Below are 27,447 nucleotides of genomic sequence, written 5' to 3'. Positions count from 1 at the left end.
GGGGGAGGGATTGCATTGGGAGTTATACCTGATGTAAATGACGAGTTGATGGGTGCTGACGAGTTGATGGGTGCAGCACAACAACATGGCACAAGTATACATATGTAAGAAACCTGCACGTTATGCACATGTACCCTAGAACTTAAAGGATAATAATAAAAAATAAATAAATAAAAGAAACTTATCTATTATGACACATAAAGACTGAAAGTAAAGGACTGGAAAAAGATATTCCATGCAAATGGTAGCCAAAAGCAAGCAGAAGTAACTATACTTATATCAGATAGAACAGACTTTAAGTCAAAAGCAGTAATAAGAAACAAAGAAGGTCATTATATAATGATAAAGAAATCAATTCAGTAAGAGGATACAATTCTAAACATACATGAACCCAAAACCAGAGCACCCAGATACATGAAACAAATATTATTAGATCTAAAGGGAGAGATAGACTGTAATACAATAATAGTTGGGAACTTTAACACCCCGTATGAGCATTACACAGATCATCTTAATAGAGATTTAACAACAACAAAAAAATGGATTTAAACTGTGCATTAAACCAAATGGAACTAACAAACATAAAAATGGACAAATGGGATCTCATTAAACTAAAGAGCTTCTACACAGTAAAAGACACTATCATCAGAGTGAACAGGCAACCCATGGAATGGGAGGAAATTTTTGCAATCTACCCATCTGACAAAGGTCTAATATCCAGAATCTATGAGGAACTTAAACAAATTTACAAGAAAAAAACAACCCCATCAAAAAGTGGGTGAAGGATATGAATAGACACTTCTCAAAAGAAGACATTTACACGGCCAACAAACATATGAAAAAAAGCTCAACATCACTGATAATTAGAGAAATGTAAATCAAAACCACAATGAGATACCACGTCATGCCGGTCAGAACGGCGATTATTGCAAAGACAAGGAACAATAGATACTGGTGAGGCTGTGGAGAGATAGGAATGACTTTACACTGTTGGTGGGAATGTAAATTAGTTCAACCATTGTGGAAGACAGTATGACAATTCCTCAAGGATCTAGAACCAGAAATACCATTTGACCCAGCAATCCCATTATGGTTATATACCCAAAGGATTATAAATCATTCTACACATGCACACATATGTTTATTGCAGCACTATTTATGATAGCAAAGACATGGAACCAACCCAAATGCCCACCAACGATAGACTTGACAAAGAAAATGTGGTACATTATACCATGGGACACTATGCAACCATAAAAAGGAATGAGATCATGTCCTTTGCAGGGACATGGATGAAGCTGGAAGCCATCATCCTCAGCAAACTAACACAGGAACAGAAAACGAAACACCGCATGTTCTCACTCATAAGTGGGAGCTGAATAGTGATAACACATGGACACAGAGAGGGGAACAACACACCCCAGGGCCTGCTGCGGGGTTGCAGGAGAGGGGAGGGAACTTAGGATGGATCAATAGGTGTAGCAAACTACCATGGCACACGTATACCTATTTTAACAAACCTGCAGGTTCTGCACATGTATTTCAGAACTTAAAGTAAAAATTTTTAAAAAAAGATACAACTACTCTAGTAAAAACTTTAAATTATTAAATATATTTTAGAAGATAGATATCCTGGTGAGTTTGACTAGAGAGAGTGCCTCCTTTTTAAAGCATCAAGGCAGAGGAAAATATTACCTGCAGTAAAGAATAGGGAGAAACCTACCTTAAGCCTCTACATAGGCCCACAACAGAATCCTGAAAGGTACGTCTGGGGCAGATCCACCTAGATGCTGTGCCAGGTGTGGAAGCTACCCCATGGTACAAAAGCAAAAAGCCACTGAATTTCTAGGCACCTCGGTAGAGTTGAGCAATGAGGATTTTTTGGAAAGGATGGAAAGAAAAGCAATGTATTTGACTGAACTTGAACTCTAAGGTTTACTCTCTTAAACTGCTGTACAGAAACTACTGAAGGCAAACTGCCAGGGTGGAGAAATGGAAGTGATAGTTGAGTTTGTTGAATGAGAAAAGCAGAAGAAGCAGTAATAGGAATGTGACAATATTTTGAACATCGGTGAAAGCTGAGGATTCCAGGAAACTGGACAAGAAAGACAGGAAAAGAACAACAGGGGAACCAAGAGATTATATTGCTGCTTGAAAATTGTTAAGATCTACATTATAGGCAACATTCCAGTTGAGTTTGCATAAAGTTTGAAGAACCTGACCCTGAGCAATCCAATTTACCCTTTAAGTCTCAGTTTCCACCTCTGCAAAATGTAGATAAAACCTACTTCAGAGTGTTGATATGAATGCAACACTAAAATGATTTTAAATAAATGACGGCACTTAGGAAATTGTAAATTTCCATGGCAAAAGTTCCCGGATGAAAGGGAAACCTCCTCAAGGGAATCTTGAAAACAGAAAGTTCAGTGAGGTGAGAGCAGAGGAAGCTCACTGTTTTGCGATCAGTTTTCACTGAGGAGAATATGTCAAGGCCATCATCTGTTTGAATATCCCAATCTCTGGCACTTCAGCTTGATAAAAATCCTCTTAATGTATCTAGAAATTGAAGAAAATTTTCCCTCAAGATTTAAAAATATTTCCAATGGCACAATAATTTAAGCAAAGGTGAGTATTTATATAATAAAAAACCTAGAAATGAAATAGTAGAAATAGGATTTTAGACAAAATAGTAAATATATGTCAGAAAAGCCTATAAGTGATTTGCGGCAAGGGCTTCTTTTACTCCTGTAATTTTTATATTATTTTGCTACAATTTGGTTTTCCTCTCTCTGATTTTCATTTCTTTGGCTGTCTATTTGAACCTTCTGATTTTCTGCTTTATTAGTTCCTTCACTGCATTGTGGTAGAGTGGTTCAGGATGTGAGGATAATAGGAATAAATATTTAACATGATAATACAACTAACTACTATCACCTAATTTCCCACAGTGTAAAGGAGTCTAGGAACAGTAATCATTCCGCATTTTGTTGGATATTTCCACCTAGTTTCAATGAGAATGGTTATCAAACACCGTTTAATCCTTTTAAACAATTATCAGAGGAAAAAAAAATAAAAGGATCATAAATTGAATTCATTTTACATAATTTTTCAAAGAGAAAATCTTAAATTTTTCTTTGTTGTGGGGAGGTGTCAATCCTTAAAGCATCACTGAATATCTCCCCCCTCCCCAAATCCTTATATTCATTTTGTGATCCTGCAACTTCACATAGCACTGGTTAAATCAGGTGAGCTGTATCTAAGCTATTACCTAACATTGTCATTTGGTGAAGAAAATAAAGCAAAATGATAGGCTGAATGAATCTACATGCAACAGTTTGAATGGATATTTAAATTGCACTTACAGCCATTTTTGCCTTTCCTTTGGAGATTTTTGTTTTTTTAAATTCTAACAAGAGTAAAAGGCTGACATTATCTCAGGGGCTTTGTGAGCTACAATGAATGGCCTACATTTAGGGAAACTGGCATTAGTTGTCTTGAATTTCTTATGAAACAACAGGGATTCCTGCCTAAACATCACCCATTAATGCTATCCCTGTGTATTTGTTCAGCTTAGGGTTTCAAGTTCATTTTCAGTCTGAAATCCTAGACTAATGCTTCCTTTAGTTTTAAATTTAAAAATGAAATTCAGCTAACATTAGTTTTTGAAAAACTACTGAAAAAAACCAACAATAAATGGATCCTGTACTACTCAAATTGCATAAAATCTAAGATTTGGAAATGTCCAATAAATACCAGAAAGACAAACCCCTAAGTATATCCTATATATCAAATGTACCATCTGTCCTATGACTGTTAGGTAATGTGTAATTTGCATGACACTGAATCTGAGTAATAACTCCTGGTAGATTTTTTTTTTCTTTTAAAGAGGCCTCTACAATGAATAAATGTAAATATCCAAGCTCTCACTATAGATATATTTGCTTTTTGGTAGAGGGCAAAACAGAGCCTTGTTTTTTTTTAATTTGAAAAATAATTTTTTTTAAAAAAATTTAAGTTCCGGGATACATGTGAAGAACAATTAGATTTGTTACATAGGTATATGTGTGCCATGGTGGTTTGATGAAGCTATTGACCCGTCCTCTAAGTTCCCTCCCCTCACCCTCTACCCGGCAACAGGTCCTGATGTGTGTTTCCCCTCCCTGTGTCCATGTGTTCTTATTGTTCGACTCCCACTTATGAGTGAGAACATGCAGTGTTTGGTTTTCTGTTCCTCTGTTAGTTTGCTGAGGATGATGGCTTCCAGTTGCACCCATGTCCCTGCAAAGGACATGATCTCATTGCTTTCTATGGCTGTGTAGTATCCCATGTTGTACATGTACCACATTTTCTTTATTCAGTCTATAATAGATGGGCATTTGGGTTGGTTCCATGTCTTTACTATTGTAAATAGTGCTGCAATAAATGTGCATGTCTTTATAGCAGAATGATTTATATTTCTGTGGGTAAAACACACAGTTGAGTTGGCAGATCATGACTCTGAGTGCCATTTTTGATGCTACATGTGCTCTCTCCGGAACCTTGTTTACTAGATAACCTGGCGGTTCTGGTGATTGACTATTGAGGAAAACGTAATTCTCTAAGTTAATTCTCGAAATAAAGCCAGAAGCAAATACACTTTAACAGTTTGTAGTGTGACAAACCTTTAACAAGCACCTAGATTAAACTTTGTGTGATTTTTCGCCTGCCTTGCTGTGCTTTCAATAAGAAAATCATAAAACTGTTAGGGGCAGCAATTACTTGGAAAGACATGTACTGGGCAAACTTTCTTTTTTTTTAAATTATACTTTTCCTAAGTTCTGGGATACATGCACAGAATGTGCAGGTTTGTTACATAGGTATACATGTGCCATGGTGGTTTGCTACACCCATCAACCTGTCGTCTACATTAGGTATTTCTCCTAATGCTATCCCTCCTCTGGTTCCCCACCCCCTGACAGGCCCCAGTGTGTGATGTTTCCCTCCCTGTGTCCATGTGTTCTCATTGTTCAGTTGCCACTTATGAGTGAGAACATGTGGCGCTTGGTTTTCTGTTCCTGTGTTAGTTTGCTGAAAATGATGGTTTCTAGCTTCATCCATGTCCCTGCAAAGGACATGAACTCATCCTTTTTTATGGCTGCATAGTATTCCATGGTGTATATGTGCTACATTTTCTTTATCCAGTGTATCATTGATGGGCATTTGGGTTGATTCGAAGTCTTTGCTATTGTGAATAGTACTGCAATAAACATACCTGTGCATGTGTCTTTATATTAGAATGATTTATAATCCTTTGGGTATATAACCATTAATGGGATTGCTGGATCCAATGGTATTTCTGGTTCTAGATCCTTGAGGAATCGCCACACTGTCTTCCACAATGACTGAACAAATTTACACTCCCACCAACAGTGTAATAGCATTCCTGTTTCTCCACATCGTCTCCAGCATCTGTTGTTGCCTGACTTTTTAATGATCACCATTCTAAGTGGCATGAGATGGTATCTCATTGTGGTTTTGATTTGCATTTCTGTAATGACCAGTGATAATGAAGTTTTTTTCATATGTTTGTTGGCCACATAAATGTCTTTTGAGAAGTGTCTGTTCATATCCTTTGCCCACTTTCTGATGGGGTTGTTTTTTTTCTTGTAAATTTGCTTAAGTTCCTTGTAGATTCTGGATATTAGCCCTTTGTCAGATGGATAAATTGCAGAATTTTTCTCTCATTCTGTACGTTGCCTGTTCACTCTGATGATAGTTTGTTTTGCTGTGCAGAGGCTCTATAGTTTAATAGATCCTGTTTGTCAATTTTGGCTTTTGTTGCCATTGCTTTTGGTATTTTAGTCATGAAATCTTTGCCCATGCCTATGTCCTGAATGGTATTGCCTAGGTTTTTTTCTAGTGTTTTTATGATTTTAGGTCTTATGCTTAAGTCTTTATTCCATCTTGAGTTAATTTTTGTATAAGGTGTAAGGAAGGGGTCCAGTTTCAGTTTTCTGCATATTGCTAGCCAGTTTTCCCAGCACCATTTATTAAACGGGAAACCCTTTTCCCATTGCTTGTTTTTGTCAGGTTTCTCAAAGATCAGATGGTTGTAGATGTGTGGCGTTATTTCTGAGGCCTCTGTTCTGTTCCATTGGTCTGTGTATCTATGTATAGTCTATACATAGTACCATGCTGTTTGGTTACTGTAGCCTTGTAATATAGTTTAAAGTCAGGTAGCATGATGCCTCCAGCTTTGTTCTTTTTGCTTAGCATTGTCTTGGCTATACAGGCTCCTTTTTGGTTCCATATGAAATTTAAAGAAGTTTAAATTTAATGAAGTTTAAAATAGCCTCATTGAAGAGGTCCTTCACATCCCTTGTAAGTTTTACTCCTAGGTATTTTCTTCTCTTTGTAGCAATTGTTAATGGGAGCTCATTGATGGATTTGGCTCTCTGTTTGTTTATTATGGGTGTATAGGAATGCTTGTGATTTTTGCACATTGGTTTTGAATCTTGAGACTTTACTGAAGTTGCTTATCAGCTTAAGGAGATTTGGGGCTGAGATGATGGGGTTTTCTAAATATACAATCATGTCATCTGCAAACAGAGACAATTTGGCTTCCTTTCTTCCTATTTGAATACCCTTTATTTCTTTCTCTTGCCTGATTGCCCTGACCAGAACTTCCAATACTATGTTGATTGGAGTGGTGAAAGAGGGCATCCTTCTGCCAGTTTTCATAGGAAATGATTCCAGTTTTTGCCCATTCAGTACGATATTGGCTGTGGGTTTGTCATAAGCTTTGTCAAAAGCTCTTACGGTTTTGAGATACATTCCATCAATACCTAGTTTATTGAGCGTTTTTAGCATGAAGGGGTGTTGAATTTTATCAAAGGCCTTTTCTGCATCTGTTGAGATAATCATGTGGCTTTTGTCATTGGTTCTGTTTATGTGATGGATTATGTTTATTGATTTGCGTATGTTGAACCAGCCTTGCATCCCAGGGATGAAGCCGACTTGATTGTGGTGGATAACCTTTTTGATGTGCCACTGGATTCAGTTTGCCAGTATTTTGAATTTTTTCGCATTGATGTTCACAGGGTTACTGGCCTGAAATTTTCTTTTTTTGTTGTGTCTCTGCCAGGTTTTGGTATCAGGATGATTCCGGCCTCATAAAATGAGTTAGGGAGGATTCCCTCTTTTTCTCTTGTTTGGAATAGTTTGAGAAGGAAAGGTACCAGCTCCTCTTTTTACCTCTGGTAGAATTTGACTGTGAATCCATCTGGGCCTGGGCTGTTTTTGAGTTGTAGGCTATTAATTACTGCCTCAATTTCAGAACTTGTTATTGGTCTGTTCAGAGATTTAACTTCTTCCTAGTTTAGTCTTGGGAGGATGTGTATGTCCAGGAATTTTTAATTTCTTCTAGATTTTCTAGTTTGCTTACATGGAAGTGTTTATAGTATTCTCTGATGGTAGTTTGTATTTCTGTGGGATCGGTGGTGATATGCCCTTTATCGTCTTTTATTGTGTCTATTTGATTCTTCTCTCTTTTCTTCCTTGTTAATCTGGCTAGTGGTCTATCAATCTTCAAAAAATCAGCTCCTGGATTCATTGATTTTTTTTTCGTTTTTTTTGTTTCTCTATCTCCTTCAGTTCTGTTCTGATCTTAGTTATTTTTGTCTTCTGCTAGCTTTTGAATTTGTTTGCTCTTGCTTCTCTAGTTCTTTTAATTGTGATGTTAGGGTGTCGATTTTAGATCTTTCCCACTTTCTCCTGTGGGCATTTAGTGCTATACATTTCCCTCTAAACCCTGCTTCAGCTGTGTCCCAGAGATTCTGGTACTTTGTTTCTTTGTTCTCATTGGTTTCAAATAACTTATTTATTTCTGCCTTCATTTCGTTATGTACCCAGTAGTCATTCAGGAGCAGGTTGTTCAGTTTCCATGTAGTTGTGCAGTTTTGAGTGAGTTTCTTAATCTTGAGTTATAATTTGATTGCTCTGTGGTGTGAGAGACTGTGTTATGATTTTGGTTCTTTTGCATTTGCTAAGGAGTGTTTTACTTCCAATTATGTGGTCAGTTTTAGAATAAGTGTGATGTGGTGCTGAGAAGAATGTATATTCTGTTGATTTGGGGTGGAGAGTTCTGTAGATGTCTATTAGGTCCACTTGGTCCAGAGCTGAGTTCAAGTCCTGAATCTCCTTGTTAATTTTTTGTCTCAGTGATCAGTCTAATATTGACAGTGGGGTGTTAAAGTCTCCCACTATTTTTGTGTGGGAGTCTAAGTCTCTTTGTAGATCGCTAAAAACTAGCTTTATGAATCTGGGTTCTCCTGTATTGGGTGTATATATTTAGGATAGTTAGCCCTTCTTGTTGCATTGATCCCTTTACCATTATTTAATGTCCTTTTGGTCTTTTTTGATCTTTGTTGGTTTAAAGTCTGTTTTATCAGAGATTAGGATTACAACCCCTGCTTTTTTTTTTCCTTTTTTTCTGCTTTCTATTTGCCTGGTAAATATCCTCCCATCCCTTTATTTTGAGCCTATGTTTGTCTTTGCATGTGAGATGGTTCTGCATACAGCAGATCAATGGGCCTTGACTCTTTATCCAATTTGTCAGTGTCTTTTAATTGGGACATTTAGCCCAGTTCCATTTAAGGATAATATTGTTATGGTGAATTTGATCCTGTCATTATGATGCTAGCTGGTTATTTTGCCTGTTAGTTGATTCAGTTTTTTCATAGTGTTGATACTCTTTACAATTTGGTGTGTTTTTTTCAGTGGCTGGTACCGGTTGTTCCTTTCCATGTTTAGTGCTTCCTTCAGGAGCTCTTGTAAGGCAGGTCTGGTGGTGACAGAATCTCTCAGCATTTTCTTGTCTGTTAAGGATTTTATTTCTCCTTCACTTATGAAGCTTTGTTTGGCTGGATATGAAATTCCGGGTTGAAAAATTTTTTAGGAATGTTGACTATGGGCCCTCACTCTCTTCTGACTTGTAGGGTTTCTGCTGAGAGATCCACCGTTAGTCTGATGGGCTTCCCTTTGTGGGTAATGGGACCTTTCTCTCTGGCTGCCCTTAACTTTTTTTCTTCATTTCAACCTTGGTAAATCTGATGATTATGTGGCTTGGGGTTGCTCATCTCGAGGAGTATCTTTTTGGTGTTCTCTGTATTTCCTGAATTTGAATGTTGAGCTGTCTTGCTAGGTTTGGGAAGTTCTCCTGGATAATATCCTGAAGAGTGTTTTCCAACTTGGTTTCATTCTCTCCGTCACTTTCCGGTACACCAATCAAACATAGGTTTGGTCTTTTCACATAGTCCCATATTTCTTAGAGGCTTTCTTTTTTCCTTTTCATTTTTTTCTTAGTCTGCTAATGTTTTGTCAATTTTGTTTTACTTCTCAAAAATCCAACTTTTTGTTTCATTAATCTTTTGTATTGTTTTCTTCATTTTAATTTTATTTCTGCTATGATCTTTTTTGTTTTTCTTCTACTAATTTTGGGTTTGGTTTGCTTTTGCTTTTCTAGTTCTTTAAGTTGCATCATTAGGTTGTTCACTTGAAGTTCTTTTTTTTTCTTGTTTAATGTAGGCAATTGTAGGTGTAAACTTCCCTTAGTAATGTGTTTGCTGTATCCCATAGGGTTTGGTTTGTTGTGTTTTCATTTTCATTTGCTTTACAAAATTTTTCAATTTTCTTTTGAATTTCTTCATTGGCCCACTGGTTATTTAGGAGGATGTTGTTTAATTTTCATGTGTTTGTATAGTTTTCAGAATTCCTCTTGTTATTGATTTCTAGTTTTATTTCATTGTGGTCAGAGAAGATATTTGATATTTTCTCAAAATTGTTTTTGAATGTTTTGACTTGTTTTGTGATGTAACATATCTTTGAGATAGGCCCAGGCAGGTCCAGAGTTACTGTCTGGAAGCTGGGGACTAGAGTCTGTAACCTGAGAAGTTGATATAGTTTGGATATGTGTCCCTGCCCAAATCTCATGTTGAACTATAATCCCAATGTTGGAGGTGTGGCCTGGTGGGAGGAGATTAGATCATGGGAGTGGATTTCTCATGAATGATTTTGCAATATCCTTTGGTGCTATTCCCATGATAGTGAGTTCTTGTGAGATCTAGTTGTTTAAAAGTATGCGGTACCTCTTCCCTGGCTCCTGCCTTTGCCATATGTTGTGCCTGCTCCCACATTACTTTCCCGCTGAGTAAAAGCTCTCTGAGACCTCCCAGAAGCCAAGTAATGATGGTGCCATGCTTGTACAGCCTGCAGAACTGTGAACAAATTAAGCCTTTTTAAAAAACAATAAATTGCCCAGTCTCAGATTTTTTTTATAGCAATGCAAGAACAACCTAATACAAAATTCTACCTTGGGTTCTATTGTACTGTGGCTGAGCTGTCACTCAAACCACAAGATGCAGTTTTTCCCACTCTTCTGTCCCTTTTCCAAAGGCAGAGGAACCTCACCCATAGCCACTGCCACTGCAGGATCATGGGGAGTACTGCCAGGCTTTTGCTAATGTTCCCTTAAGGCCAAGCCCCCTTCAGTCAGCTTGTGATGAATACTTCCTCTTGTGGAACTCACAATTAAGGGAAGTGGGCTCCCCTGTGGCTTGGGGCAGGTCCAGAAATGCCATCCAAGAGCCAAAGCCTGGAAATGGGGACCCCAGGAGCTCTCTTGGTGCTCTACCCCACTGTGGCTAAGCTGGTAACTAAGTGCAAGTCAAAGTACCCTTTAATTTTCAAACTGGTAGGGTTTATTATACATATAGGCTATATGTTGTTGAAAGAAGCAGCACAGTTGGCAAAAATAAGAGCTGGAGTGGATGTTTTAGTGGTTGAGGAGCATGTTTTGCTTCTTTGTTTTATTATGCCTAACTACCTTTCTAACACAGGATTGCCAGGTTAGTATGGCAAGAGGACAGGGGGTTCTGATCCCAGTCCTCTCAGATGTATTTTGGCACCTTAAATGGAGAGTCCCTTCTCTTTCTTTCTTTCTTTTTTTTTTTTTTTTTGAGACGGAGTCTTGCTGTGACCCCCAGGTTGGAGTGCAGTGGCGTGATCCTTACTGCAAGCTCTGCCTCCCGGGTTCACGCCATTCTCCTGCCTCAGCCTCCCGAGTAGCTGGGGAAAGTCCCTTCTCTTATATCATGTCCCCCGTTCTCTATTCCAGAAAGGATACTTATTCTGGTCTCCAGGTGCAGTTATGAAGCCTTTCTAGGTTCCTATTACCACCTACATTTCTTTAATTTGAATGTCATTTGCCTTCTCCCAAAATCCTTTTTGAAACTTCGCCATATAATGGTTGAAAACAACAACCATTTCTTTGTTCATTATTCTTTGTGGATGTGCAATTAGGGCTGGAATTTGCTGGGATGTTTTGGCTCTGTACCACCAGATATTGGACTAGGCTCAATGTTGCATTTGAGCTATGGCTGGGGCAACTCAGGGTACTCTCTTCATGTTCTTAATTTCTAGGAGTTTAGCCCAATCTTTTCCACGTAGTGGCAGAAGAGTTCCTAGTAGGCAGAAAAGGTAAGTGCTAACGCACAAGCGTTTATTTAGCTTCTGCTTGCGTCATGTTTGCTGATATTTCATTGGCTTAGCAGAGTCATCACGGGACAGGACTATACAGGAAATAGCTATAGAAATGAATTATTCTCCAGAATTTATAGAAAGGAGTAAAAATTGATCACAATTACTAACACAAAGCACATTAAACTCCTTTCTCTTTTAGAAGATGAGTATTAGGTCAGATCAGACGGGCAAACTATGGCCTAGGGAAAAAATCTGGCCTGCCACCTGTTTTTGTGAATAAAATGTTATTGAATCACAGCCACACCCATTTGTTTATATATTTGCTATAGTTTGGTTGTTTGAACCCCCCACACTTCTTGTTGAAATTTGATGCCCAGTGTTGGAGGTCTGGCCTAATGGGAGGTATTTGGGTCATGGGGGTGGATTCTTACTTGGGGGTGAGTTAGTTGTTGCAGAGATCCTGGCACCTGTCCCCTCTCTCTTTCTTCCTCCTACTGTGTGATTTCTGCACACACCAGCTCACCTCCTGCCTTCTGCCATGAGTAGAAGCAGCCTGAAGCCCTTACCAGATGCAGATGCCCAATCTTACCTTTCCAGCCATCAGAATTATGAATCAAATAAACCTTTTTTTTCTTTACAAATTACCTAACTACCGATATTTTTTAGTATCAATAAAAAATGAACAAAGACAGCTTTGTCTATGGCTCTTTGGCTCCATAGTGGCAGAGTTGAATAACTGCTACACAAACTGTATGGCCCACAAAGCCTGAAATATTTACTCTTGAGACCTTTGCAGAAAAGGTATGCTGATACTGAGTTAGATAATTGACTTTTAATCTGTCTCTAAATGGTAAAGCAAAAAGATTTTAACTGACTACTTTTTAACTGTAACCTAGTTCCAGGGATTAAATTTGAAGTGTCTTTTGGGGAATAAAAAGTTAGGATGGGAAATGGAGTATTCCCAGTGTCCCTGAGACAGTGATCTTTTCCCTAAGAAGGAAGACATAGTCAGAAGATACTACTAAGATAGGTTGTATTTGGAGAAAAAGACAGGGAACTAATCATTTCCATGTATGTGTATATGTGTGTACATTTTTAATCTTATGGTCTAGCACAGCGAGTTAATTCATGAGAAAGTCAATTTTCCCTCCCACCTCCTCGCTTGACAATTTGAAGAATTTCTGATTTTTACAAACACACAGTGAGTGATGGAAACCAGTGGATACTGCCAACTAATCTTATTAGATTATATATTATGAGACTGGAGAGCTGCTACAGAAGGTGACACATGCATATGGGTTCAGGTGTTTGCATATGTAGATTTTCATTGTCTTCGATATTATTAGCTCTAATTGGAGATGTTTCACATATGAGAGGTAATATTACACACACATACAGCAAGCATAATATGGTAATTTAATATAGTATATGCAATATAATATATGTAATATATAATTGGTATATATAGAACAGTTTGGTATAATAAATATACACATAGAGAAATGAATAGACATATAGGATCACAAATACGTGATCTGATGGTAGTCTGTGAGAGAAAGAATTCTGATTTTGTAATGCATTATCTTTATATTTTGTTGAAGTTTTCTGTTGAATGTCACTTCAAATCTCTTTGACTCGGTCTAATTTCTATCAAGTTCTGAGTCTCTAGCAACTAATTTGTTTGACATCATGTATATACAAGTTAGTATTCTATACCAGGTAAAAGTCAGCATTAGGTCAAGATACTGTTTAACAGTCAAAGATCAACACAAGTCAGAACAGGAGAAAACACATACTTTAAATGTGGCCTTCAATCTATGACTATTTTATTAGTCTTAAAAATTTAATGGTTAACATCTTTAAAGTTTGATATGGAGTTTTCTTTTGATTTGATGGTGATGGCATTGTCAGGATTAAACTTATTTAACCAATGTGAAGTTTTTAGAAGAAATGAGGCATATACTGTTTACTATTATTGTTGTTACTTAGCTTGCAATGAATATTAGTCTTGTAGATTCATGTTGATATCTACTACTTTTAGTAGAATTATTAATCAAATAAACCTTTTTTTTCTTTACAAATTACCTAACCACAGGTATTTTTTAATATCAATAAAAAATGAACAAAGACAGCTTTGTCTATGGCTCTTTGGCTCCATAGTGGCAGAGTTGAATAACTGCTACACAAACTGTATGGCCCACAAAGCCTAAAATATTTACTCTTGAGACCTTTGCAGAAAAGGTATGCTGATACTGAGTCTCAGGGACACTGGGAATACTCCATTTCCCATCCTAACTTTTTATTCCCCAAAAGACACTTCAAATTTAACCCCTGGAACTAGGTTACAGTTAAAAAGTAGTCGGTTAAAATCTTCACATAATTGTGTGTGTATATATATATTTATTTGGTTAATGTGTATATACATACTCAACCCTATAAAAATATTAAAAACCTAGAGAAATAGGACTGAGAGTTAGAAAGGTGAAGTGAGAGTAAAAAATGAGAAACAAATAGTTGTCAGCTGGGAGAACTACAAGCAAGATGGATCATATGCAAGGAATTAATGCTGTGGGTGTTACACATTTGTGGATTTCCCAGTTCATCCCATATTGTAGATGCTGTCTGGGAGCAGACATGGTGGTTTAAAGACAAATTTGGTAAGATTGAACATAGAATTTTTCTATCAGTTTTTAAGATAGACTTCATTTATTTAGAGAAGTTTTAGGTTTACAGAAAAGTTGGTCATAAAGTATAGAGATATATATCCCTTTTCACCTACTGTCTTCTACCCAGTTTCTCCTATTAACATCTTGTAATAGTGGGGTGCGTTTGGTACAGCTGATTAACCAATATGGATACTTTATTGACTGAAGTCAATAATTTACATTACGGTTCACTCTTTGTGTTGTACAGTTTTGACACATGGATAATGTCATGTATCCACCATGACAGTATAATATGGAATAGTTTCACTGTCCTAAAAATGCCCTGTGCTCTACCTATTCATCCCTCCCCCTTCACTCTGAACCTCTGGCAACAACCAATCTTTTTATATCACTCAAAAATTAACCCTATTACATCAGAATGAATAAGACCAATTATTTGATAGCACAACAGGGTGACTATAGACAATAATAACTTAAGTGTGTGTTTCAAAATAACTTAAAGAGTGTAATTGGATTGTTGGTTATTCAGAGGATAAATGCTTGAGGTGATGGACATCCCATTCTCCATGATGTACTTATTTCACATTGCATGTGTGTATTGAAACATCTTATGTATTGGATAAATATATACACCTACTATGTACCTGCAAAAAAAATTTTTTAAAAGACCTATCAGTCTCTATAGTTTTATCTTTTCCAGAAAGTCATATAGGTGGAATCATGCAGTATATAGCCCTTTCAGACTATCTTCTTTCACTAAGCAATATGCATTTAAGCTTTTTCCATGTCTTTTTATGTCTTGGTAGTCCATTTCTTTTTATCACTGAATAAGATTCTCTTGTCTGGGTGTACCACAGTTTATCTATTCACCTATTGAAGGACATATTGGTTGCTTTCAGATTTTGTTAATTATGAATAGACGTGCTGATTTGAAGGCTTTTGTGTAGACATAAGGCTTCAGTTAGTGTGGATAAAAACCTATGAGTGTGGGTTCTGGATCTCTTGGTAAGCCAGTGTTTGGCTTTGAAAGAAACTAACCTGTCTTTCAAAGTGGCTCTACCATTTTGCATCACCAACAGTGATAAATGTGAGTTTATGTTGTTCCATATCCTCTTCAGCATTTGGTATTGTCAATATTTTGGATTTCAGCCATTTAATTTGCAGCTCCCAACCATGTGTGATATTGAACATCTTTTCATATACTTTTTTTGCATATGTGTATCTTCTTTAGGGAGGTGTCTGTTCAGCTGTTTTGAGTATTTTTAAATTGGGCTGTTTGCTTTTTTATTTTTGGATCTTAAGAGTACTTTGTAAATTTTAGATACAACTGCCTTATCAGATATGTATATCGTTTGCAAATTTTTTTTTTACAATTTGTGCTTGTCCTTTATTCTGTTAACAGTGTCTTTTGTGGAGCAGAAGTTTTTAATTTCGTTGTAGTTTAATTAATTTTTTTATTTTATGGATTTGTACTTCTGATATTGTATCTAAAAAGTCATTGCCAAACACAGTCATTGGTATGTTTTTCAGTGTTTTTCCTAGAAGTTTCCTACCAGCTTTTAGGGAAATGATCCTTACAGTTCAAAACTTTGTCTTCAATGCTTTTCTCTCATCATATAATGCCTTTTTCTCTTTTGTCTATACTTAAGAAAACCTAACCATCCTTCAAAGAGTCAATTCAAGGCTCACAGCCTTCGAAACTTGTCCTGATTACATCAGACCAGTTTGATCTCCCCTTTTTTTGAATCCCTGAAGCTATGGCAATCTGTACTACATTGTTCAGTACTGTATTATACTCTGCTTTTAAAAAATTACTTTCATGTGTTAATCATATCTTGCAGGCAAGATAACGCAGAAATTTTTCATCCTTTATAACTACTAGCAAACTTAGTGTGGTTTGGACCTAGAACAGGTTCTTAAAAAATGCCAGAAACTGGGAAACACAGTGAAATTGTTGAAGGCTTGGGTTTTGAAGTTATAAGGTTTTTATTTCGCCTGTGCAACTGATGCCTGTATGATCTTGGTGAACAAATTATTGAACCTCTTTGACTTGAGTATATTTATCTGTGACAAAAGGATAAGAATATTATCTACCTAATGTGGTTGATGTAAGTATCAGCATGAGATAAATACATACAAGGCTCTTAGCATATATCCTGGCACATGGTATGTGCTCTATGTTGATGTTATTACTACTGTTGTTATTTTTATAAATAAAGTAGAATGACTATAGCATGAATGAATTAGGTTAATTATAATGAAGATGAAAGTATATTTGTGGCCTTTATGTCTCATTATTATTATTATGTTTAAAAGTACATGTTATTGAAAACTTGAACAAGAATACTTTTGCCTTTATCTTTCCAAATTGGATTCTGCTTTCATAACTACTACTAAGTATTCAGTTTAATAATCACATTTACTATTAGTGATGAACACATGACCCAAGTGAACTTAGCCAGCCTTAAGGCAGTTCCTTTTTCTCCTTTGTTGAGAAGAGGGTTTTTCTTGTTTCCTGGACAGAAACAATGAAGAATAAAGCCTCATTTGATCTTAGAGCCCTGAAGGTAACTATCATCATAGGTAGCAGTGCAGAGAGGTGAGGTGAAAAGACCCTGCATACTTGATAACATGTTTGAGTGTCTGTATAGGTGAGAAATTTTTGCTAATTGTTTAAAATCATTTGGAGACAGAGTGCCTATTACTTGCAGCTGAAAGCAGCCGAAATAGTAGCTATTTATAACTTCTTTCTACTTAATATAGACTAAGGTATGAAATAGTCTCCTTCTGACTCAGCAGTAAAATCAGTAAAAATCCTGTAACCATCTCCCTTGGAAATGAGAGCCTAACCACAGGTATATGTATAATATTAATCATAGAACATCACTTTCTCTTCCAAAAGTGTGAACTATTGTTAAATCAGCAATCCACCCTGACTTGAGGGACAGAGAATAAAGAGAAGCTCTGCATGTGAAGGTGATAAGAGGATTCACCCACAGAGAGCAGAGAGCCATGCCTCTTTTCTGGTAGCCAAAAAAATTGAATGTAGTCTGCCTTGAGGTCATTTCACTTTTTTCTCTGGATTGTCTGATGGTAGCTGAAAGCAAAATGTCTCCCTTAGGATGTAACCTCCCATAAGCTAAGGAGCTGAGCATTAACATGAGGGAGAGAGAACAGGAAAGGAAGCCTGTATTCTTTCTTGGAGCTGTTAATAATGTACTGGACAAGGGCAATAAATAATTGATAGTCGTCACCTCACTGCTTCTTGGTTATTCATAGGCTTCAAGATGGTCCTTTATCTTAGCGCCATCTAATCGTGTTACATCACATGCACTACTCGTCGCCAACATTAATATGTCTGCCAGTGACATGTGCTGCACACCAGCTTTTCAGAGCTATCACAAACTGCTGATCTGTGCCAGTCAAGAGCAATGTAATTGTCACTCTCAGACAGAAATATTAACGCCAGACAGAATAGTGTAAATAATACAAAAAATAACCTCCAACCCCAACGACAAATATCCATAATTAGGGAAAGGTCTCTTTCATCACATCCACCGTACGATTCCCCTGAATGAGAATTGCTGTAGTTGAGAGGGAAGCAGGCTCAATTCAATCAGGCTGAGCACCTGCATTCTTTTGATTATGTACATTGCAGAGAGAGAGTAGGTGTGTGGATTCTGGAGCAAAGCAATGGGAGACTATGAGAGAGTATTTTAGATTTTTCTTCCTGATACTTTTATAGACACCTGCAGAGGTACCACAGCAACCTAGCAGTTATTGCCTTTCATGACAGGGTGGCCACATTAACCCACATATGGTAATTTCTAAATATTGATTATAGGGAGAATGAGAGTGCCAAGTAGAGAGGTATTAAATTCAGAAAGGAGGAGAAGGCAAAAAATGTACTTTAATTGGCAACTAAAACTACTTAGACATTATACAGCTCATTTTATTCTCAATGTGTTCGAGAGAGTGTTACCTAATGAATCCTTTTTATCAGAGGCAATAAGATTCCCCCATGCACCTGTGGCAAATGCTATCCATTCTTCCTTCTTCCTTGCCAACAGAATCCCAATTTTGAACAAGATGGCAGAATGCCTGGCTAAGTACTAGCTTTCTCAGTCTTTGTTGTAGCTAGAGGTGGCCAAGTGAGAGTTCTGGCCAATGGGATAGGAGTGGAGGACTGTTGGGGGTTTCTGGGAATATTTTTTGTTTTACTAATAAAAAGAGATATGTTTCTGGAGCCACCCTTCTCTTTTCTACCTCTCCCTGTCTTCAATGTGTGGAGCTAAAGATGCTCCAAGTACAGGTTGAGAGATGCACAGATACAGACCCTGACTTTGGTGAGCTGTGATTGATACCAGCAGTCAGCTCCTCTGGGATTCTTTTTATCTGAGAAAAATAACCCTCACAGGTCATATTTTGTTAGTTTCTGATGACCAGATTCTTTACTATATCACCTCATCTAAAAGCCCTTGCTAAAGCCCAACATTAAAACAGAACAAAAAATTTTTAAAAAAACCTCTTTAATAATCACATGAAGATGTAACAAGAGACAGTTAGGAATATACTAGTAGAACTAGCATTTATTGAGAATGTGCTGTATGCCAAGCACTTTCATAAGACCTTTACATGCATGAACTCATTCGATTCTTACAGTCACCTTATGGAGCATGTTCTGTTATATACCCATTTTCTACATGGAACAAAGGCATAGTGAGGCCAAGCAACTTGCCTGAGGACCAAAGCTAAGAGGGGATGGAGCCAGGATTCTGGGTTCCAGAGTCTAGGCTTTTTTTTTTTTTTTTTCTCCTTTAGATGGAGTCTCACTCTGTCACCAGGCTAGAGTGCAGCGGCACAATCTCGGGTTGCTGCAGCCTCCGCTTCTGCATCCTGGGTTCAAGTGATTCTCCTGTCTCAGCCTCCCACGTAGCTGGGACTGCTGGTGCACGCCACCATGCCCAGCTAATTTTTGTATTTTTAGTAGAGATGGGGTTTCACCACGTTGGCCAGGATGGTCCTGATCTTTTGACCTCATGATCCACCAGCCTTGACTTCCCAAAGTGCTGCGGAGTCTAGGCTTCTAACCACTATTTTCTGATATATATTTTCCATTTCATAAAAGCAGAAAAGCAAGTCAAAGTCTTAATTGATGAATCCATGGCTACAGATAAGTTCTTTTTGATGTGTTCTGATTATTACTAGGAAAAAGATTCTTTTGTGAGATATGATTTCAAGCAATTTTTGTGTTGTGTAGTATTTTTGTTTTCAGAAGCTCTGAACAAAAACTTAATTTATCCATCCATCCATCATATGGAGATTACCATGGCAACTATCTGCACTGCATCTAACATATTTGCATTGGTATATGTTGAACTTGCCCGGTTCTTGAACTGCGACATTTGAAACAACACATTCTTTAAATTTGGATTACCCCAAAGTGGATTTGAATTCCAGCTGTATTGCTAATTTTTTTTTCCTCTGAAGGCTAGTGCATTAGTTTGTTTATTCATTGATCACCGAAAATGAGATAGTTCATGTCAAAATGTTTTGGAAGCTGTCAAATAAAAATCTATATAAATATAAATAATTATTATATTATGGAGGGATTTTAATGTGGTAGAATAAGAATTAAGAAACACCAATTCTTCTGGTTATGTCGTTGAACTGCTACGTGACATTAGGTGAGTCAATTATCTTTTCTGAGCATTGCTGACCTGACTTTTGTTCTCTGGGCCAATGTAGCCCCCTTGCTTCACTTACCTACCAGTTAATAAAAATGAACTCAGAACTTCCGTCGTGTGTTTGGAGGTATTTATGCAGGACTGTACCCATCCTTGTTTGTTTCCAGCTGCTTGCTTTTACTAGATTTCATCGAATTCCAGGTCCAAATTCTTTCCTCTGTAACTCCAAGTTTAATTTCTACTTTAAAAATAGGCTAATAACAATGGGTCATATTTAGTGAGTGTTAGCTCTGTGTCAGACACAATGGGCAATGTTTTGCTTCTGCTGTCTACATATCTCAACTAAGACATTCACCTATAAGCAGTGGTGTGGCTTAGACTGATTTCTTCCTCTGGTTCTTAGTGGCTGGTGCCTATATTCACTGGTTACTTAATAATATTTTTTATATCATCCTTGACTATAGCTCTAAAAAGGCAGGTCCTACTATTATTTCCATTTTAGAGATGAGGCTTGGATAAATACTTGTTTTTGGGATTTCTGGTAGCCCAAGGAGCACCATTTCCACTTTTGTAATTCATGTAGTAACAGGTCCCTTGGTGCATCTACCCTCTTACCTATGTATAGATAAACTACTGTGTGAGTTTGGTCTCAATCCTTCAGTTTGGATTCTTGGAATAGACAGAAAAAAGCCACAGATGTACCTTCCCTGTATTTTCCAAAGGTTGTTCTCTTGCATATGGCAGAGGATTAAAGTCATTTTGAGATTTGAATTAAAAGATACTTTAGCACTTCTAGAAAGATGTGGTCTAAGCCAATACAAAAACTCTATCATTGTAAACCTTTCAACACAGTAAGACAAATACAACAATTTCTTTTAAACATTTATTATGTGGTCAGTAAGTAAGAAAGGAAAATCACTAGATGCCAGAAAAAAAAATCAAAAAACAGTAAGTCCATAGTAAGTTCATGAACCAGTGCTACAACAGTCCTGGTTTGGAGGAAGATGAAGAGCAGATGAAGACCTGTGAATAGCTAAAGGCTGAAATTTTAAGATTCTGCTCACTGACCCAGAGAAATGGCAAAAGTCCTTTGCCTAGGATCTCTGTTGAAAAAGAAGTTTTACTTAGAGTCTGATTTTATGTTACCAGCATGGTGAGGAAACTCCAGTTGAAAAGTGAACATAAAAGTTGGCCCTCAGCTAATATTAGCCCCAGAGCACCTGGCATAGACAAACAGCGTCAGCTTGGAGGGAGACTTCCCAATTCAGGTTATATAGAATTCACATAGAAAAACTCAGGTTGAAGATGACCTCAGAAAAGTTACAAAAAACATGAGGTTATAATTGAGAATTGGCAGATGCAGCATATTATACCCAAGTATAAGAAAAGAACAAGCTATTGTATAAAAGTAGTATATCTGCAAAATATTTTTTAAAATAACTTTTAAGGGCATAAAATATAATCATTGTTATAAAATAAAACCAGACAGATGAAACATCAGATCATACATAATTTAAGAGAGAATGGACTGAAAGATCAATTTGAAGAAATTAGGTAGATTGCATTTCAGATGAAAATGATATGGAAAATGTAGAAGAGAGGTTTACAAATATTTAGGATAGAATAAGAAGTTCCAACATGTCTAAAATAAATTTTAGAAGGAGAGAATCTAACATTCAAAGAGGATTGGTTTAGAATTTTCCAGAATTGATCAAATACATCATTTTTATTTTAAGAGACACAAGTTCTGACAATATAAGTTAATCCATACCTGGAAATATAGAAAAACTATAGCATGCCAAAAAACAAAGAAAAAAATTTAATGGCTACTACAGAGAAAAAAACAGATTACCTACAAGAGACACAATAATTGAGGTGAAAGTATATGTAACTACCACAGTAAAGGAAAGAAAACAATGAAATAATATGTTCAAATGTCGATTTAGAAGAGTTGTTTTAAATTGCCTGTCTTCTCTGATAATTCCAGCATCTTTGCCATGTGTGAGTTAGTTCTGACGTCTCTTCATGCTGTGTTTTTTCATCTTTTAGTATGCCTGGTAATTTTTTGTTGAAAGCATGATGTATAAGTAAAAGTAACTGAAATAAATAGGCCTTTAGTATGAGGCTGTATGTTTACCTGACTAGAGGTTAGGTTTTGTGAACTGTTTACTGTTTGCTCTAGCAATAGGTTTCAGAGGCTCCAATTTCCTCACGTACCTTTATTTTTGTCTTCTCTGTTGTCTTTTCCTTTCCCTAGAGACTTCTTAGATAACATCTGAGATGGACAGTTCTTTCAGTTGTATTTCCCTATGATTAACGGGAATCCTATAGATGTGTTGGTGAGCAGGGAGGAGGGGAAGTGGCTTATAGTCCTATAAATATGTCTCAGTCTTTTAGTGAGCCTGTGCCCCTGGACTGTGACCTTCACAAATGCTTTTTAGTTTAGTTATTTTTTCCTCTTTAGGTAGGACAGGAAGTTTGGCGGGGGTTGGGGGGTGGGGGGCTGGAGTTAGGTATTTTCCTTGTTCAAGATCAGTTAAAATAGTTTTAACTCTCTGTTAAAATAGCTTCTCTTGAGGGCAGAGAAGAGAGCACTCCAGGCATATTTCAGAATGGCTACATTTCCCTTCCTCCAGCACAAGAGGATTTTTCTGCAATCTTTCCTATGAGAACATAGTAGGATTCTTCAAGATAAAACCCATGTAAGTGTGGGGACTACCCTAAGACTGGGCACCCCTTAGTTCTTAACTCTCAAACTTGTCCACACTGAGCCTGTAGCAATTTAATTGTAGTTTAGGTTTTCCTAAACTGGAACTACTTTCTGCAGAGGTTTCTATCCTGGGAAGTTTTGGTTTTCTCTATCTGCCTGTCTGTCTCCTCAAGTTTGGAGGCAGTGATTTTCTTTGTTACGTTAATTCTCTGACGGTTCTAAGGAGAGTTGTTGATTTTGATTTTATTCAGCTTTCTTCTTGTTATATTGGTAGAGGTGGTGAATTCCTAGCTCCTTACATGCTGTACTGGACACTGGAAGCTCCCACAGTTTAGGATATATCTGATAAAGTGCCATTCAAGAAAAAGAGAAAATAAAAAAATTTTAGATGCCCCCTGCCAAACTAAACCCCAAACACTACTACCAAAAACAACAAATAGAAGAAATCCCAAAGACAAAAAAGACAACCCTGATATGGTTTGGCTGTGTCCCCACCCAAGTCTTGTCTTGAATTGTAGTTCCCATAATCCTCGTGTGTCGGGGGAGGGACCCAGTCAGGGGTAACTGAACCATGGGGGCAGTTTCCCCCATACTGTTTTTGTGATAATGAGTGACTTCTCGTGAAATCTGATGGTTTTATAAGCATCTGGCATTTCCCTTGCTGGCACTCATTCTCTCTCCTGCTGCCCTGTGAAGAGGTGCCTTCTGCCATGATTGTAAGTTTCTTGAGGCCTCCCCAGCCATCCGGAACTGTGAGTAAATTAAACCTATTTTCTTTATTAAGTACCCAGTCTTGGGTATTTCTTCATAGCAGTGTGAGAACAGACTAATACAGTATCCCACTCTGCAAAAAGGCTGTTAAACTTTACCACTGACAGATTCTCAATGAAAGAGTATATTTTAGTAAGAAAGGAGTAATAGGACGTAAAGAAACAATGAAAATAAACCTTTAAGCCTTTTTTTTGGATCATTGGTGATTCAGAATACAACAGATTTTTCTAATGGTTGGAACAACAGAAACTTTACCATCCATGATTTTGGATTAATTTTGCATAACCTATTCATTCACATTTCCATGATTCTCCAATATCAACTCTCATTTAGTATCGCAAGGAACTATTCCCCATTCTCTCCCCATTCCTACCTGCCATACCCATTCCCATGCTGTTCTTTTACTTTGAATAACTTATTTTTCCCTGGTTACTTATCTATAATTATGCTTGAAGGTTCAGGTATGTTCTATCTCCTCTTTTTGGTGCTGAATCATTTCCAAAATTTAATTTTGAGTATTGAGAGGACTTAAATCATGGGCCTTTTATGCATTGGTGTCTGGAGTCTTTCATTCAGTGCTTTTGTTCATATTCTTAAAAGACAATTTTTTCCAAACATTTCCATTAACAGCTTCCTTTTCCTCAGATGAAGTGTTATAAGGCTGTAGGATTTTTATCAAGGGAGACGTAACTTGTTTTCTTCCCTGCAGAGAGAGTGGAAGCTCCTCAGGTTCAGGAACCAAGATGTATTTATTGATATATATAATAAGATCTGTCTGTCAATATCATAAAATAGGAGTGGCTATCTAGTTTCCTTTTGACTAGTCAGACACAGAAATTTCAACCAAGTGATGCTTTTTGGGTCACTGTTTTCAGAAAGCCATGATACAAGTCTTATCCTTCAGATACTCATCTGTCTTACTATTTGGTCCATTTGACTTCAGACTAGTTGATATTGAAATACCAGAATGATTTTTTAAATATCATGTCAGCTAATGTATGGCTTCTCAAACATGCCCATGTGGCTTCAAGCATTTGCATTCATATTTGTGAGTACAAATTGCCTTTATTTGAATGAGCAATTAGTAGGCTATTGTATTAGTTTGTTTTCATGCTGCTGATAAAGACATCCACAATACTGGGCAATTTACAGATGAAAGAGGTTTAATTGGACTTATAGTTCCACATGGCTGGGGAAGGTCTCACAATCATGGCAGAGGGTGAAAGGCCACTTCTTACATGGTGGTGGTAAGACGGAATGAGGAAGAAGCAAAAGCAGAAACCCCTGATAAACCCATCAGATCTTGTGAGACTTATTGACTATCACGAGAATAGCATGGGAAAGACTGGCCCCCATGATTCACTTATCTCCCCCTGGGATCCTCCCACAACAGGCAGGAATTCTGGGAGACACAATTCAAGTTGAAATTTGGGTAGGGACTCAGCCAAACCGTATCAAGTATTAAAAGATTCTGCCAGAGAACAATTTTGTTCCTTTTGATGTCACTTTGAAGATTTAAAAGAACACCCATCCATGACCACATACTAAGAAATCAGGTATTCAAGTGCACATATAAAGGATATTTTTTAAGCTTGAAATCTCACATTGAGCACACACACACATGCACGTGCACACACACACACAATAAAAAGCCTGTTCACATTTGTAACCACTTTATATTATCTGCATATTTAGATAACTATTTGTCTTTTTTTTTTTTTTTTTGAGAAGCAGAGTGAAAATTAACCAGATTGATTGAACATTGAACTACCTTTTTCATTCCTGCCTCTTAGAAGTAGTCAGTTCCCCATGCTGTGTCTGGTCCTTGGTAATTTTGGCAACTCATTAGACCTATGAGCAATTGTAGGATGGGATGTACCAGACGAGTTGGTAGAATGCTGGTGCAATCACTGATGTTAATATTGAAGTCATTTACTGACATGATGTCACTGCATAAGTAGTGACCTCATCACCCTGTAATTTTTGTTGTTTCCCTTTATTGCTTTTTCAACTACAGTGTACGTGTTTATCTCAATGCTAATATAATTTTATTTGAGAGTTCTTGGAGTCATGAGTCTTTCACACACTGGTGTCTGGAGTCTTTCAGTGTTTTTTTCCATATTCTTGAAAGGTATTTTTCCCCAAACCCTTCTATTAGCAGCCTCCTTACTCTCATGTATAGTGTTGTAGGGCTATAGGATTCTCATAAAGGCTTCTTTTCTGCTTATTTCTGCTTTGTCTAACAAACAATGTTATCACTTTTCTTTTTCTTTTTTTTTTTTTGAGACAGAGTCTCGCTCTGTGGCCCAGGCTGGAGTGCAGTGGCGTAATCTCAGCTCACTGCAAGCACCACCTCCTAGGTTCACGCCATTCTCCCACCTCAGCCTCCTGAGTAGCTGGGACTACAGTTGCCTGCCACCACACCTGGCTAATTTTGTTTTTGTGTTTTTAGCAGAGATGGGATTTCACCGTGTTAGCCAAGATGGTCTTGATTTCCTACCCTCATGATCTGCCCGCTTTGGCCTCCCAAAGTGCTGGGATTACAGGCATGAGCCACCACCATGCCCGGCCGTTATCACTATTCTTAAAGGAAGCTTTGGTTTACAAAGGTTTGCTACTGTACTTCCAGGTTTAAAGTTTCAGCTACTTCCTTAATCAGTCAGAAAGGAGGTAAAGCACATTAGAAGGTTGAGTCAATGGGGAAACAATTGAAAAAAACAGTTAATATGTGACTTCTCATATCTCAAACCAACATGAAACACTTTCAGATGAACATCTGTTAAATAAAGATATACCTGTGTTCAGAATAATGTCTATTGCTTTAGTTTAGCAGGAATGAGTTTCAACTTATTAACACTTTCAAGTTAGGTCTGAGAATCTGTATTCTCTCTCTTGAACTCCTTCTCTCTCATTTTCCATATGCAACTCTAACCATGCATGTGAAGATTTTATTTCAGTAAGTGAAATTTTTAATAAGCTCTTGAGAATAAAATGTTAGGGATAACTCAGGAAATTAAAATTCTACTTAAGATAGTTTAGGTGAGGTCTGTTGGAAGTAATTATGCAAAATGTAAGCATATATTTAAATGATGTTTTACCTAATGATAATTGTTTACAAGTTTTGGAAATAATTTTCTTTACCTTGATCAAATAAGAATGCAAACCTGAGTAATTCTTAGTGGAACAATATACTGAGCAATTTTGTGGTAAGTCTAGTAGGTCAGAGCATCTGAGTGTGGCTTATGAAGCTAGATTTTGTGAGCGCAGATCTTGTCATTACCACTTATAAACTGGATAAACTAGAAAGTTGCCTAATTTCATTTCTCCTGTTTTCTCATTTGTCACATAGGTAGATGATAATCTAACCACAGAGGGCTGTTCTGAGGACAAATGAGTTAGTACCTATAAATTCCTTAGAGCAGGGCTGGGCACATAGCAAGTACTCGAGTATTAGTTTTAAAAGACTCACATCATAGAGCTATATGCTTTTGAAGACGTTTTGTTTTCCTGCAGTACAGATAGAAACTGCAAATCTTTAAAATATATTTAGACTTTGCTAGCTGACAATTTCTATAACAATACATCATATCATTATAAATTGTGATCCTATACTGTAAAATATAGAAGCCACATAAAAGCTTAAATTTATAAGGCTATCTCAGGTACCTATCAGTAATACTATAGACAGCATAGTACATAAAAGTGACAGCAAGCTTCAGCGTCTCTGCAATAACCATGGAATTCAAAGTTGTCTGAAAAGTAATTTTAAATGTACTAGTTTTCTAGAACTGTGTATATAGTAGTGGTTGTGGAGTCATTTATTAGAACAAAAGTTCTTTATGAAGGCTTTTGTGAATAAAGACAAAAATTACTCTAAATATTAGGCTTTTATGTGTTACTTGATAGTGCATTTTCTAAAAGAAGCAAGTTTCATGTTCTTAATAATTTGAGTCTTGAGACCAGAAACTTGTTTGCTCCCTGGGTCTACCAATAACCATTAACCCATCTAGACCTCAGTTTTTCTCATCTGTACAATGGAGATAATAATACATAGGTTTCTGAGTCACAAGTTAGATAATATATATGAAAACACTAT

Source organism: Mandrillus leucophaeus, unplaced genomic scaffold (assembly GCF_000951045.1).
Source record: "Mandrillus leucophaeus isolate KB7577 unplaced genomic scaffold, Mleu.le_1.0 Scaffold242, whole genome shotgun sequence".
Classification (NCBI taxonomy): domain Eukaryota; kingdom Metazoa; phylum Chordata; class Mammalia; order Primates; family Cercopithecidae; genus Mandrillus; species Mandrillus leucophaeus.
The sequence above is the reverse complement of the archived record's forward strand: the minus strand, read 5'-3'. Positions refer to the sequence as shown.